The sequence below is a fragment of the Hemitrygon akajei genome, chromosome 3 (genome assembly GCF_048418815.1).
Source record: "Hemitrygon akajei chromosome 3, sHemAka1.3, whole genome shotgun sequence".
Classification (NCBI taxonomy): Eukaryota; Metazoa; Chordata; class Chondrichthyes; order Myliobatiformes; family Dasyatidae; genus Hemitrygon; species Hemitrygon akajei.
In genome coordinates, this window is record NC_133126.1 from 203,928,578 (window position 1) to 203,942,949 (window position 14,372).

The window sequence follows — 14,372 nt, forward strand, 5'->3', positions numbered from 1 at the left end:
TTCACTGAGAGCGAATCGTGGACTTTGGAACTTTTGCAGACGAATTTGATGAAGCACAGACGATGTGCTGGTTTTATCTTCAATTTTACCACAGAAAGGTTGGTTGCGAAGAATGTTTCTAGGAAAATTTAATGAAGTCACAAAATCGGAGGCTGTTAATTGAGTAATGTATTCTTAATATTTGAATATGTCTGCATGTTTGCGCGGGTGAGCTTTTGTTTCCCTTTCTGTCGGTTTATCTGTCTGTCTGTCTGTCTCTCTCTCTCTCTCTCTCTCTCTCTCTCTCTCTCTCTCTCTCTCTCTCTCTCTCTCTCTCTCTCTCTCTCTCTCTCTCTCTCTCTCTCCATATATATCTATGTTTGTGTATGTTCATTGGGGAGATACAGTGGTGTAACTGCCAACAACGGACAGAAATACGGACTTCAGCCTGCAATCAGATCAGCCTTGATATATGTCAGGACATCGGGGAGTTCAAAGACCACCTCCTTCTCCTTATACCCAGTGTGCGTGGAATGGGCTACCGGTGAGTAAAATGGGCTGCCGGCGACGGTGGTAGTCATAGCCGAAGGGTAGGAGTGGGGACGAGATCCCGCTGCAAACAAAGGCGTGCGTCTCAAACAGCCTTTGACAACCAAGTCCAACTTGCGACCTTCAGTGTGCTATTGCTCTTATTCCCGGGGGATCTATTCTCACTGATAGGAGAAGGGGCAAAGGCGGGCCAATAGCGCCTTAAAACCCGTTCCTCCGGGCAGATGGGGCTCGTTAATCACTGATGGCAGCTCATCTAAGAGGGAGAAGCTCCGACTTCAAACCTGCGCTACTTTGCGTCTATACTCGCTCACGGTACAGTCTTTGAGAGTAACCCCTGAGGAAAACTCTGGAGTCGGAGTCCGGAGGACGGCCGGCTGCTGTACCCAGCACCGGCACGGCAACTCCTGTGATGCAGCTGGCATCAAACTGATCGAATTTCGACTTTCCTTTGGACCTGTCGTCAGCATGGAGAGCGGCGTCCCTCTGCATGGGCAACAGATGGACCTCCATATCAACTCTACTCTGACTTGCGCCCTGGAAAAGCCGCTCTAGCTTTGCTCCAGTGACTACCAGAGGCGCAGTTTCCATGGTCGACCACGACAGACGGAGGCCACAGACAGTGGTAGAGGTAGATACGGTAGGGTCTTTTAAGTCGCTCCTGGACAGGTAAATGCAGCTTCGAAAAATAGAGGGCCATCTGTAACCCTAGATAATTGCTCAAGTAAGGACATGTTCGGCACAGTTTTGTGGCCCCAGAGCCTGTGTTCTACTGAATGTTTTCTATGTTTCTGTGATACTGGTGTGTACATAGTGGCCTAGATATTCCAGCCGGCACAAAGGCCACATATATCCCATCTCATTAAATTTAACTACCAGTCGTTAGAACTTTCTGGATTGTGAGAGCTTTGAGTGTGGAATAAAGCAACAGCATAAAATGTCGCAGTGATTCTAAGGATACTGACAAAGCAGAGGGACAACAAAAAAGGCTGGAGGAACTAGGCCTATCAAGCAGTATCAAAAGAGGGAAAAATAACTTAAGTTTCGCGCCGAGACCCCTCATCAGGACTGGAATATTTGAGAAGATGCCAGAAAGACGAGGAGCGGAAGTGGGTGGCTTGTATTTAAATTTTTAATGAAGAGGACTCAGGGAGAAGGTAGATATGTGATGAAGGGAATTGAAATGATAACCTCTGAGTTATGCATTTATTGTGTGTGAGCTCGGAAGGTTATTGACCCAAAATCAATTATCAAGAGAATATCGAATCCTCAGCAGGTTAGCAACGGCAGAAGCCTAGGGAGCTGGTTTCTGCCGAAACAAAGGTCCAGCTAAATCTGTGACGACCTATGGATGCTCACTACTAAAATCGAGACGAGAAGACTGCAACTAGCGGAGAATTGTCTACGTCACCCTGAGCTACCTGGCAGCCTAGTCATCACATGGGAGCCCAAGCAGGGTAAGATGAAACCTGGGCGCCCTTCCAAGACCATGGTCAATACGCTCCTAGAAGATAGCCGCGTAATGTAGATGAACTGAGCACACTGATGAGGGATAGGGAGGAGCGGAGAGTCGATCATCGTGCCCGACGCCGGCCCCTAAGCCTCAGTCGACGGAAGAAAGAAGAAGGAAAGAAATCATAGACTCAAGGGCTGGTCTGTTATGTTCCCTCTCTTTTTGCAATTATTTTTTCCATCAACCTTTATTGCAATATAATAGTTTTGAAGGGTATGTATTGCAATGTACTGCTGCCACAAAGCAACAAATTTCATGGTATATACGATTGATATTAAAAACGACTCTGATGATTATGCTAAACGATCAGATGCCGCTAGATGTAAAGAAAAAGAGGGAAATAACGAGTGAAATATCCGTTTGTTTTGTTCATCGAATGATCTTCACTTTTTTTGGTATTTCAGGTGATAAGAAGTCACGGCCTTCTATACCCATGTTTCCTGAAACGTTTTGTGAGGAGATCGCCGTTCAGGAGACTGTGCGAAGAGTCGGTAATTATGATTAAACAGTATGCACTGGGTGTCTTTCAATATTAGTTAATAATTCCATATTATGTCCAGATTTTCTTTTCATCAGTAGATTCACAATTCATCAGCTCAGCAGATAAGGCTGAGCTAGGGCTTTACTCTTTGGAGAGAAGGAGGATGAGAGGAGACATGATAGAGGTTTACAAGATATTTTGAGGAATAGACAGAGTGGACAGCCAACACCTCTTCCCCAGGGCACCACTGCTATGTACAAAAGGACATGGCTTTATGTTAAAGGGAGGGAAGTTCAAGGGGGATATTAGAGGAAGGTTTTTCACTCAGAGAGTGGTTGGTTCGTGGAATGCACTGCCTGAGTCAGTGGTGGAGGCAGATATACTAGTGAAGTTTAAGAGACTACTAGACAGGTACATGGAGGAATTTACGTGGGGATATATATGGGAGGCGGGGTCTGAGGGTCAGAACACCATTGTGGGCCGAATGGTCTGTAATGTGCTGTACTATTCATGTTATCTATGTTATAAATCGGAATATTATCTGGCCAGTGATTTGCCTGGCTTCCAAAATGAAAACATGGACGTTAAGTTCGATAAGAATTTACCCCACAATAGTCTCGTCAGAAGAGTCTTACAACCAGACGCAAGGACATTGCAACACACTACAACGAAAATGTTTAAAATGGAATCAATCAAGGGCAGATAGAGGAAACTTCAATTGGAGCAGATTTTAGCCTAATCATTTGCAAATAGCTACAAAAGCTAAGAATAACAGGGACAACAAAATAGCTGAAACAATATTTCAGATCGAAACAGTTTCAGCAGGAACATCTCAACCGAAATACAGACGTTTTTGGACACAAATCCCGTTAGCATGCACACAATTCGATCACGATTTCTTTCAAAGATGTACGCATTAAATATTACTGTTATTGATGCTTTTATCTCTGATGCTTTGCCGTAAATTTTGAAATGCCATTACTTTCCTCAGACAGAAAAATGATATATTACAATGGGTAATTACAATTTCTTCCAGGCGAGGCGACACTTCACCCGTGAGTCGGCTGGTGCGGTATACTGCGTCCGGTGCTCCCGGTGTGGCCTTTTATATATTGGTGAGACCCGACGCAGACTGGGAGACCGTTTCGCTGAACACCTACGCTCGGTCCGCCACAGAAAGCAGGATCTCCCAGTGGCCACACATTTTAATTCCACGTCCCATTCCCATTCTGATAAGTCTATCCATGGCCTCCTCTACTGTCAAAATGAATCCAAACTCAGGTTGGAGGAACAAAACCTTATATACCGTCTGTGTAGCCTCCAAACTGATGGCAAGAACATTGACTTCTCTAACTTCCGGTAATGCCCCTCCTCCACTTCTTACCCCATCCCTGACATATTTAATTGTTTGCCTGTTCTCCATCTCCCTCTGGTTTCCCCCCCCCCCTTCTTTCTCCCGAGTCCTCCCGTTCCATGATACTTTCCCTTATCCAGCTCTGTATCACTTTCGCCAATTACCTTTCCAGCTCTTAGCTTCATCCCATCCCCTCTGGTCTTCTCCTATCATTTCGTATTTCCTCCTCCCCCCACCACTTTCAAATCACTTACTATCTTTCCTTTTAATTAGTCCTGACGAAGGGTCTCGGCCCGAAACGACGACAGTGCTTCTCCTTATAGATGCTGCCTGGCCTGCTATGTTCCACCAGAATTTTGTGTGCGTTGTTTGAATTTCCTGCATCTGCAGATTTCCTCACGTTTGCTCATTACAATGGGTGACAGTTTTAAAGTTACGACTGAAGAATCTATCGCTGCCTTCTTTGAAAAAATCATATTAAAGAAGTTGCCGGAAATGTCTCATGATGGTTACCTGGTCTCGCAAGGAAAACTGTAAAAACAAAATGTGTACGTTCAACGGCGGCATAATCGTTACGTACCCTATTATCATTAGCCGTAGTCAACTAGACGGACCAGAGAACATGGAACTGTGCAACAGACGAATTTCTGGTTCACTATGTTATGCCAAACAAATTAAAGTAGTGATTATACCTCCAGCCTAAATGTCCCAAAGAACACGATACTCTTTTTTCACTGTGTTCTATCGGCAAACCAGTCCGAATCCATACAGACAAGTCACCATTGATGTTACCCACTTTAATCTTCTAGATAAGCTCAGTATGTGAGACATAGTCAAACACCTCTCTATAAATTACATACAATTTCCTCAGATCTACCTTCATCAATTACCTTTGCCTACCCGAAAATCTCAGTCAAATAAGACACAGCCTTTCTGGCAGTAAGTTATGATAACTCTTCCCAATTAGACTGTGCTGATAAATCCTATCCCGATGAATGTTTTCCAATATCCTCTCTGCAACTAACGTGACGGTAACAGGTCTATGGTTTCCAACGTTATTCCTGTGTCCTCTGTTGAATCGCAGAACATTAACTAATTTCAGTTTGCTGCGATATCATTTGCTCTAAATAGGACATGAAAACCTTGGACATCGTACCTTTCTCAACATGTAGCGTAGCTCCTATCGTGCTTGGTGGAATTTATCTAACTTCATCCTCTTCAAAAGATCCAACAATACGTCTCCTTTTTTATCCAAATTTAACAGCATATTAGAAACCATCTTATCCATCACGTCCTTCTACTTTGTAGATATCAGCGCACAGTCAATTACACATTCTCCACTTCCAAACACATATTTCTTCCTGTATCCTTGACAGGTTCAAGCCCCTCCCTGGCAATCCTTTTGCTCTTGGTTTATATATAGAAAATCTTACGTTTTTCTTTAATTCTGCTTGTCATTTTAGAATTGCTGCTGAGCTCCCTAATCTCTTTCATTAGTCCTTTCCTATTTTTAAATAGTTAAAGGTTCATTTTATGATCTAAGCATGTAAGTAGGCATAACTCTAAGAATTGACTTCTCCAGATAGCCATAAAATACAGAACGGCGTAGAGGTAATACAGGAAACTATAAAGGTCTAGAACATTTCTTCTTTGTTATCTTGAAGGGATCGATTTTATTTTAGTTTCCTTTCTATGCTTGACTATACAGAGCAACTCTCTGGATATCCGAGGTTCCTTTATTTTGCCACCATGTCGTTCCCTCTTACTGCTATCAGTGCAGTTTTTATTTAACCACCCTCCACATCTGCGTTATGAACTTGCCCTAAAATAGCTGTTCTCAATTAACTCTCTCCAGTACTTACTTAATCATTTTGTAGTTTGCTGCTTCTTGTTTAATGATCTCAGGCAAGGTCAGTGATCATCATTTTCTCTGGCTACCATAAACTTTGTCTTGGGCATTTCCCTATATATTGTCTCCTACTGAATAGTAAGTCACCTGATTGATCTCATTCCCAAAATCAGGTTCAACATTGTTCCTCCTTTGTTAGACTCGACTTACTGATTGGCATATATTCAATGTACCTACAAGAGTAGTAAGGAGAGTGACATATCTGCGACGAAGAGACATCCGAGGCTTTTCCACAGTATATGAATCACGAGTAAAATTAACTTTCTGGTAATTCCCAGGTGTATTCCCTCACAATATAGATCCTTTCTCTCCCAGGTGTAAGGACAGATTAGTTTCTGTTGCGGTTTCTCCATCTCTGGGAATTTACAGGATTGGTTTGCTAATCCAATGTGCAAACCTTCTTTCGCAGCCGAGCTTGGGAACCTCAAATGCACTGATTTGGGAACACCAGCTTGCAAATGATTTCATAGCAGGGGTACAGCGATACAATATCAAATATCTGCATTACCTTGTAAAACCTAATTTGGAATGAGCTTGAGAGATATGTCGTGATGCTGAAAATGCAATGAAGGATGTTTATAGTGATCGATGAAATAACTTACCCGAAGGAATACATACCAGGACTAATTTCTAAACAGAAATTAAATTCGAAAAATCAGAGTTATAACGGGATTTTACAGGACTTGTGTACGATTCCGTAAAGGTTAACCTGCGGGTTGAGTCGCTGGTGAGGAAGACAAATGTAATGTGAACAGTCATTTAGAGAGGGCACGAAGATAAGAACATAGATATAAAGCTGAAGCTTTATAGGGATTAATCAGACTGCGTGGAGTCTTGTGAAAAGTGCTAGGCACCTTATCGAAGAAACGATGCACTGACATTGGAAAAGATACAAAAATGGTTCATGAGAATTATTCCGGGAATGAAAGTGCTAACGTATTAGGAGCATTTTATTGTTCCGATATATAAGCGGTGGTTCGGAATAATGGGGATGGGGAATTTCACTTAACCATATCGAATACTGAGAAGACTAGTAGAGTGTATATGGAGGAGACTTGTTTTATAGCGACTGAGTCACGTATCATAGAGCACAACGACAGAATAGAATGCCGTTCATTTAGACGAGGTAAGAAGGAACATCTTTAGACAAAAGGCAGCTTATCTGCTGAGTCCTTTTTCAAAGGCGGCAGTGGAAGCCAACCCACTGTGTATACTTAAGGCAGAGGTTAATAGGTTCTTGATTAGTTACGGAGAGACGGAAAAAGTCTGGGTGGGGAGGTGTAATGGCGGAGCCGAATTGATTGGCCGAATGGTTTTCTTCTGCTCTTGTGTCTTATGTTTTTATGGTAACATTAACTTTGTTCCTCTGGCGGCCTTTGTTACCTAACCTGTTGATGATTAGAAGTTTCCTCTGTACGTGGTTCCTGTTTGTAACATGTGCACTGTTCAAATCTCTGGAGATAGTGAGAAAGATTTTGTTGAGAATGAGCCGAATGGACACTTAAGGGGTTGATCACTGGCAGTTAACTTCACATTATTTATTGCGTTGTTGCAGAATTTTCTACAATACACTGAGGATTTGTCTCTCACTTTTGAAATCCCCTTTGCTGCTTGATAAAAAATTTCGGAGAATATGACGATATTGTATAATTGCACTTGAAGAAATGCGAATTACAATCATTTAGATAAAACATCTTATCGTCTGTTGCAACCACCGTGTAATTTCTCCATATGCTCTTTAATTCATTTAATGTAAAGTTGTGAATGGAATTCCCCCCCCCCCCTTTGTGATTTGAAGTGAGATACTTCCGTGAGTGGAAAACAAAACAAAACTTCTGAAAAGTTTGGCAGATGTCAGTGATGCAAAATATAATATGGCTTTAATTTGAATTTAACGCTGTCTGTATATATCTCGTCATTTTACACAGCTAATCCTCTAATACGTCATACTTAGTGTGGTTTATTCAACAAAGGATGCAGTATTTCTTCCTATTTTTTTTCTTTCAATGTATGCATCAGTCTTTGAAATACATTTGCTGAAATATGTTTCTAGTCTCTTGATTATTTTTGAATGGATGACCTTCTTAAATCCAACACACCTACTGGGCCATAAGCTGCCGACAGTATCTCGCCGGAGTCCTCTGTCCAGGGCCATGATTTCAAGTTGTTCTAGACGAAGACTATTCCTCTCCCAGCGATGACATCTTTGGAGCTTTTGTTGGTGCTTCTTTCGCTCTGAGTAGTGGGGTTGCTAACACTATGTCCAACCCTCCTGCTTACGGATTCAGGCTTGGGACTCTCCATGGCGGAGTTCTAATGACGTATCACGGAAATAGTTTCAACCTAACAATGGTATGCACTGATAGATAACATTGTGAAATATATTTTCAAATTGCCAGGTGATTAGTATATCATTCTGTAGTTATTTATTTAGTAATACCGTCTCCACTCGTAAGCCTAAAGAATTCTCTATTCCCTATGAGTTATCTGAAAATAATATTTTGAAAACTATTCTTAAATTTTAGTTTGATCATACGATATTGATCTGTTATTCAAAAAACAAACAAACAACTGGAACTAATTTACATTTGACGTAAATAACAGCCACACATCGAGGTAAACATCAGCCAAACCGGTCTCATAAATCACAGACGGGCTTCCTGCTATCTCGGTTTTAATTTGTATCGAAGATTCCAGCATTTGTCAACTGACATAGCATCTTGCATAAATACACATCATAGTCACGACTAATGATCTTTTCTGCAGCATAATTAAATGGAAAATGTTATAAGGCATCCTATGTGAAATAGCATCAATAATTTCGGTTAATCATTCATGCTTTTTAGTTTCATACTGTTCTAGTAAATGACTAATTTTGCAGACTGTAGTGTCGGTGTTGCTCTCCATGTTCGCTAGGTGAAAGAAAAGCTGGATTGCTTTCATAGCACGTCATGTAGACTGCTGCGCATCTGTTCTTGCGCATAGTGGCCGAAGAACAACATTCCACGCTCCATTGATTACAGGCGACGATCGTCAGGGATTTGAGCTTCTTACTTGACTGTATCTTTTACTGCTTACGTTATCTGATGTGTCATATGTGTGTTGAGCTGGATGTGACTATTGGCACTGTGTTTTGCACCCTGGCCCGGAGAGAACGCTGTTTTGTTTGGCTGTATTCGGGTGTGGCTGAATGATAGTTAACCAAGAACGTGAACCTAAATTTAAGTCGTTAACATCAGTGAATTTCAAAATAATGTTTTTGAAAACTCGGAGTTAGGACAGTGCAGAATTTGTGAAATGTGTGCACGACTGCTTCCTTTATTAATTTATAACATTTAACATTCTCCAAAACAATAAAGTTTAACAAATGTTGGAGGTAATTGTCATCAGGCACTTTGAATCAAGAGAAAATAATTCTGTTACATTTTAAACGGTTTTGGAGAAGGATAGAAACGATTTACGGACTAAAGCCCTAAAGTGAGGTAAATGACACTTTGGAGCTATCAGGAGCGAAATTGCAGTAGTTCACTCGCCGAGTTTCTTTGCAGAGTCTAGAGAATTTTCCCAGTGGGAGGACGTTAAAACCTTCCTTTAGCGATAAATACAAGAAACTACATGTCATAATCTCTATATTCTCACCAGTGCCTTCAGCCCATGAGAGTAAGAATGCTAGCATATATTTGATCAATATGTGACATTTGCCCCATCGAGACTGCTAGGCATTTTCATTGTGGTTGATCAATTTTCATTCTCAGCTCCAATCTACTGCATTCCCCCGTATCCCCTCATGCAATAGGTTTCAGTAAATTCAAGAGGTACATTTAATGTCAAAGAAATGTATAGAATATTATCCTGAACAAGCATCAATAAAGGCACAGACTTGCTGTACCCCAAAGACGACACGTTCACGCAGAATTCGACATGCCACAGGCTCTCTCCCTCCCTAATAAGGGAAAATGAGATTTGCCATTTTCACAGCGAGAACGGAGACATAATAAAACAACTCGCTAATTTGTGGTGTCAAAAGTCTGTTACGTCGATTTTTTCCCTATCTTTGTGCATTTGGGCACACAGGCAACAATAAGACTGCTGCTTCCCATCTTTCTTGTTCTCCCACGATGCATCAGTCGGCGGCGATGGCACCAGCCTTGAATCCCACCATCTCCAGAGCCACGAAAATCCGGCACGACTCTTCTAGTCGTCCTTAGCATATTGTAAAATTAGCCTTTCGTGAGGGTTCGATACCTGCAAAGAACAGAAGTCAGAGTTTAACTCCACGTCAGGGTCATCAGGAGAACCTTGAAAGGGAAAAGAAAATATCAAATATAGAAATAAATTTGGTACCAGAGATGGAAGCAAAGGAGTCGCCCTTTGGAGCCATCATCAGTCGGCTGATCATCTTCTGGACGAGTCAAGAATTTAACACCCTCCGCCGAGAATATACCCACTGACATAGCCTCCACAGACGCCTGTGGCAACGAATTCTACAGATGCACCATTCCCTTGCTGAAGAAACTATTCCTCACCTGGGTTCTAAAATGAGGCTCCTCTGTCCTGAGGTCGTGTCTGGTCAGAAACTGTGCACCATATAAAACATCCCTCCACATTCACGCTATCACGGCCTTTCAACTTTCGATCGGTTTCAATGAGGTCATTCCTAATCTTCTGATTTTCAATGAGTAGACGTCTCTTTATATGATAAGCTTTTCAGTCCCAGGAATCGTTTTCAGGACACGCCTTTGAATTCTCAAATGGTTTTATTAGACAGAGGCCCAAAACTGCTCAACATTCTTCAAATGCGGCGTCAACTGCGCATTATAAAGCTTGACAAGACATCATTGCGTGTATACTCTAGACATCTTGAAATTCACATCACAATTGCCTTCCTCACCACCACAAACTAAACATGCAAATTAACCTTTAGAGAATCGAGCACGAGGACTCACAGGTCCATTTACACAACAGATCGTTGAACTTTCTCTCCATTTAGAAAATAATATATGCTTCTATTCGTTCTACCAAAGTGTATGACCATGTACGACGATGTATTCCATTTGCAAATTCATAACTCATTCATCGAACATGTCTAAGTACTTCTGTAGCCTTCCTTAAAACCACCTGCTGCTTGACCTATCTTTGTACGGTCTTCAAGCCTGGCCACAAGGCAATCAAATCGTTCATCTAAGTCATTGAAAATAATGTGAAAAGAAGCGATCCCTACACAGACCTCAGTAGAACACAATTATCCACCGGCAAACAACCATAAAAGCAAATGACGTCCACTGCCTCTCCTTTGTCCTCCCTGTTCGTTACATCCTGGAAGATCTTTAACAGATTTTGTAGGCAAGAATTCCCTATACAGAAACCATGTTGATTTTGACGTATATTATCATGTTTCCAAATATCCCGAAACTTCATCCTGAATAAAGACTCAAACAGGTTCCTAATCACTGAGGTTAGACTAACTTGCTGTTAATTTCCTTTATAATGCTTTCTTCTTAAAGAGTGGGTTATAGAACATAGAATAGTTCAGCACAGATCAGGCCCTTCTGCAGACCCTAAAACCCTGTCTCTGATGTATATCCGACCTTAATTTCCTCCATATACCTGTCTATGGTAGTCTCTTAAATTTCAGTAGTGTATCTCCCTCGACGACTGACTCAGACAGTACCTCCACGAACCAGCCACTCAGTGAGAAAAAACCTTCCTCTAATATCCCGTTTGCACTTCCCACCCTTTACCTTACAGCCATGTCCTCTTCCTTTGTGCAGTGCTGCCATGTGCCTCTCTATCTATTCCTTTTAATATCTTGCATACATCTATCACGTCTCCTCTCGTCCTCCTTCTCTCCAAAGACTAAAGCTCTCGCTCACTTAATCTCTCGTCATAATGCATACTATCTAAACCAGGCAACATCCTGGTAAATCTCCTCTGTACCCTTTCCAATGCTTCCACATTCTTCCTATACTGAGGCGACCAGAACTGGACACAGTACTCCAAGTGTGGCCTGAGCAGAGTTTTATAGAGTTGCATTATTACCTCGTGACCCTTAAACTCTATTCCTCGATTTATGAAAGCGAACACACCATAAGCTTTCTTAACTACCCTATCTACCTGTGAGGCAACTTTCAGGGATCTGTCGATATGTACCCCAAGATCCCTCTGCTCCTCCACACTACCAAGTATCCTGCCATTTATTTTGTACTCTGCTTTGGAGTTTGTCCTTCCCGCTTCTCCGGGTTGAAACCCACCTGCCACTTCTCAGCCTAATTCTGCATCCTATCAAAATTCTCTCTGCAATCTTTGACAATCCCCTGCATTATCCACAGCAACCAACATGTGTGGTGTCTGCAAACTTGCCAACGCACCCTTCTACCCCCACATACAGGACGTTAATAAAAATCACCGAAAGCAAAGGTCCCAGTACAGATCTTTGAGAGGCACCACTAATCACATCCCTCCAATCCGAATAAATTCCCTCCACCGGGACCCTCTGCCTTCCGCAGGCAAGCCAATTCTGAATCCACCGGGCCAAACTTTCCTGGATCCCATGCCTTCTCAATTCCTGAATAAGCCTACCGTGTTGAACCTTGTCAAATGCCTCACTAAATCCATGTGGACCACATTCAGTGCACGACTATATTCTATATGCCTGTTCACCTCCTCAAAGAACTCTGTCAGTCTTGTCAGATACGACCTGACTTTCACAAAGCTATGTTGACTGTTCCTGATCAGACCATGATTCTCTAAATGCCCATAGATCCTATCTCGAAGGATAATTTCCAACAGCTTTCCCACCGTAGACGTAAGGCTCACTGGTTTATAATTGTCCGGACTATCGCTACTGACCTTTTTGAACAAGGGGACAACATTCGCCTCCCTCCAATCCTTCGGTACTATTCCCGTGGACAACGAGGACATAAAGATCCTAGCCAAAGTCTCAGTAATCTGTTCCTTAGACTCGTGGAGCAGTCTCCGTCAGGCCCCGGGGACTTATCCGTCCTAATGTATTTTAACAACTCCAACACCACCACTCCTTTCATATCAACATGCTCCAGAACGTCAACCTCGCTCATATTGTCTTCACTGTCATCAAGTTCCCTCTTGCTGGTGAATACCGATGAGAAGTTGCATTTGCAGTGGTTGCGTCTCTGGCACTGGACATCAGCTCAGAAGGGAAGGAGTGAAAAGAGGCAGAAGTGATAGGGGATTCGATAGTTAGGGGGACAGATAGGAGGTTTTGTGGAAGAGATCGAGAATCCCGGATGGTCTGCTGCCTCCCTGGTGCCAGTGTCCGTGATATCTCGGATCGCGTTCTCAGTATTCCCAAGAGGGCGGGTGAGCAGCCAGATGTCGTGGTCTATTTAGGGAACAATGATGTGGGTAGGAAGAGTGAGGACGTCCTGAAGAGTGAGTTTAGGGAGATAGTTGCCAAGTTAAATGACAGGACCACAAGGATAGCAATCTCAGGATTTCTGCCAGTGCCACGTGCAGGTGTGTTCTGAAAGAATAAGATGGTGCAGATCCACACATAGCTGAAGACATGGTGCAGGAGGGGGGGCTTCAAATTTATAGATAATTGGGCAGTTTTCCAAGGAAGGTGGGACCTGTTCCGGCGGGACGGTTAACATCTGAACTTGAGGGGGACAAATATTCTTGCAGGCAGGTTTTCCATAGTGGCTCCAGTGGATTTAAACTACAAACCCCATTTCCAGAAATTTGGGATATTTTCCAAAATGCAATAAAGACAAAAATCTGTGATATGTTCATTCACGTGAACCTTTATTTAACTGACAAAAGTACAAAGGAATGATTTTCAATAGTTTTATTGACCAACATAATTGTATTTTGTAAATATACACACATTTAGAATTTGATTGCTGCAACACACTCAACAAAAGTTGGGACAGAGTTAAAATAAAATTGTAAAGTGCACAGAATATTGAAGTAACACCAGTTTGGAAGACTCCACATTAAGCAGGCTAATTGGTAGCAGGTGAGGTATCATGACTGGGTATAAAAGTAGCGTCCATCAAAGGCTTAGTCTTTGCAAGCAAGGATGAGTCGTGGCTCATCCCTTTGTGCCAAAGTTCGTGAGAGAATTGTTAGTCAGTTCAAAAGGAACATTTCCCAACTCAAGATTGCAGGGAATCTAGGTCTTTCAACATCTACAGTACATAATATTGTGAAAAGATTCGGAGAATTCAGAGACGTCTCAGTGCGTAAAGGGCAAGGTCGGAAACCACTGTTGAATGCGCGTGATCTTCGAGCCCGCAGGCGGCACTGCCTAAGAAACCGTCATGTTGCTGCGACAATTATAGCCACCTGGGCTCAAGAGTACTTCGGAAAACCATTGTCACTTAACACAGTCCGTCGCTGCATCCAGAAATGCAACTTGAAACTGTATTACGCAAGGAGGAAGCCATGCATCAACTCTATGCATAAACGCCGGCGAGTTCACTGGGTCCGAGCTCATCTCATATGGACCGAAGGACTTTGGAACCATGTGCTGTGGTCATATGAGTCCACATTTCAGCTAGTTTTCGGAAAAAAACGGGTGTCGACTTCTCCGTGCCAAAGATGAAAA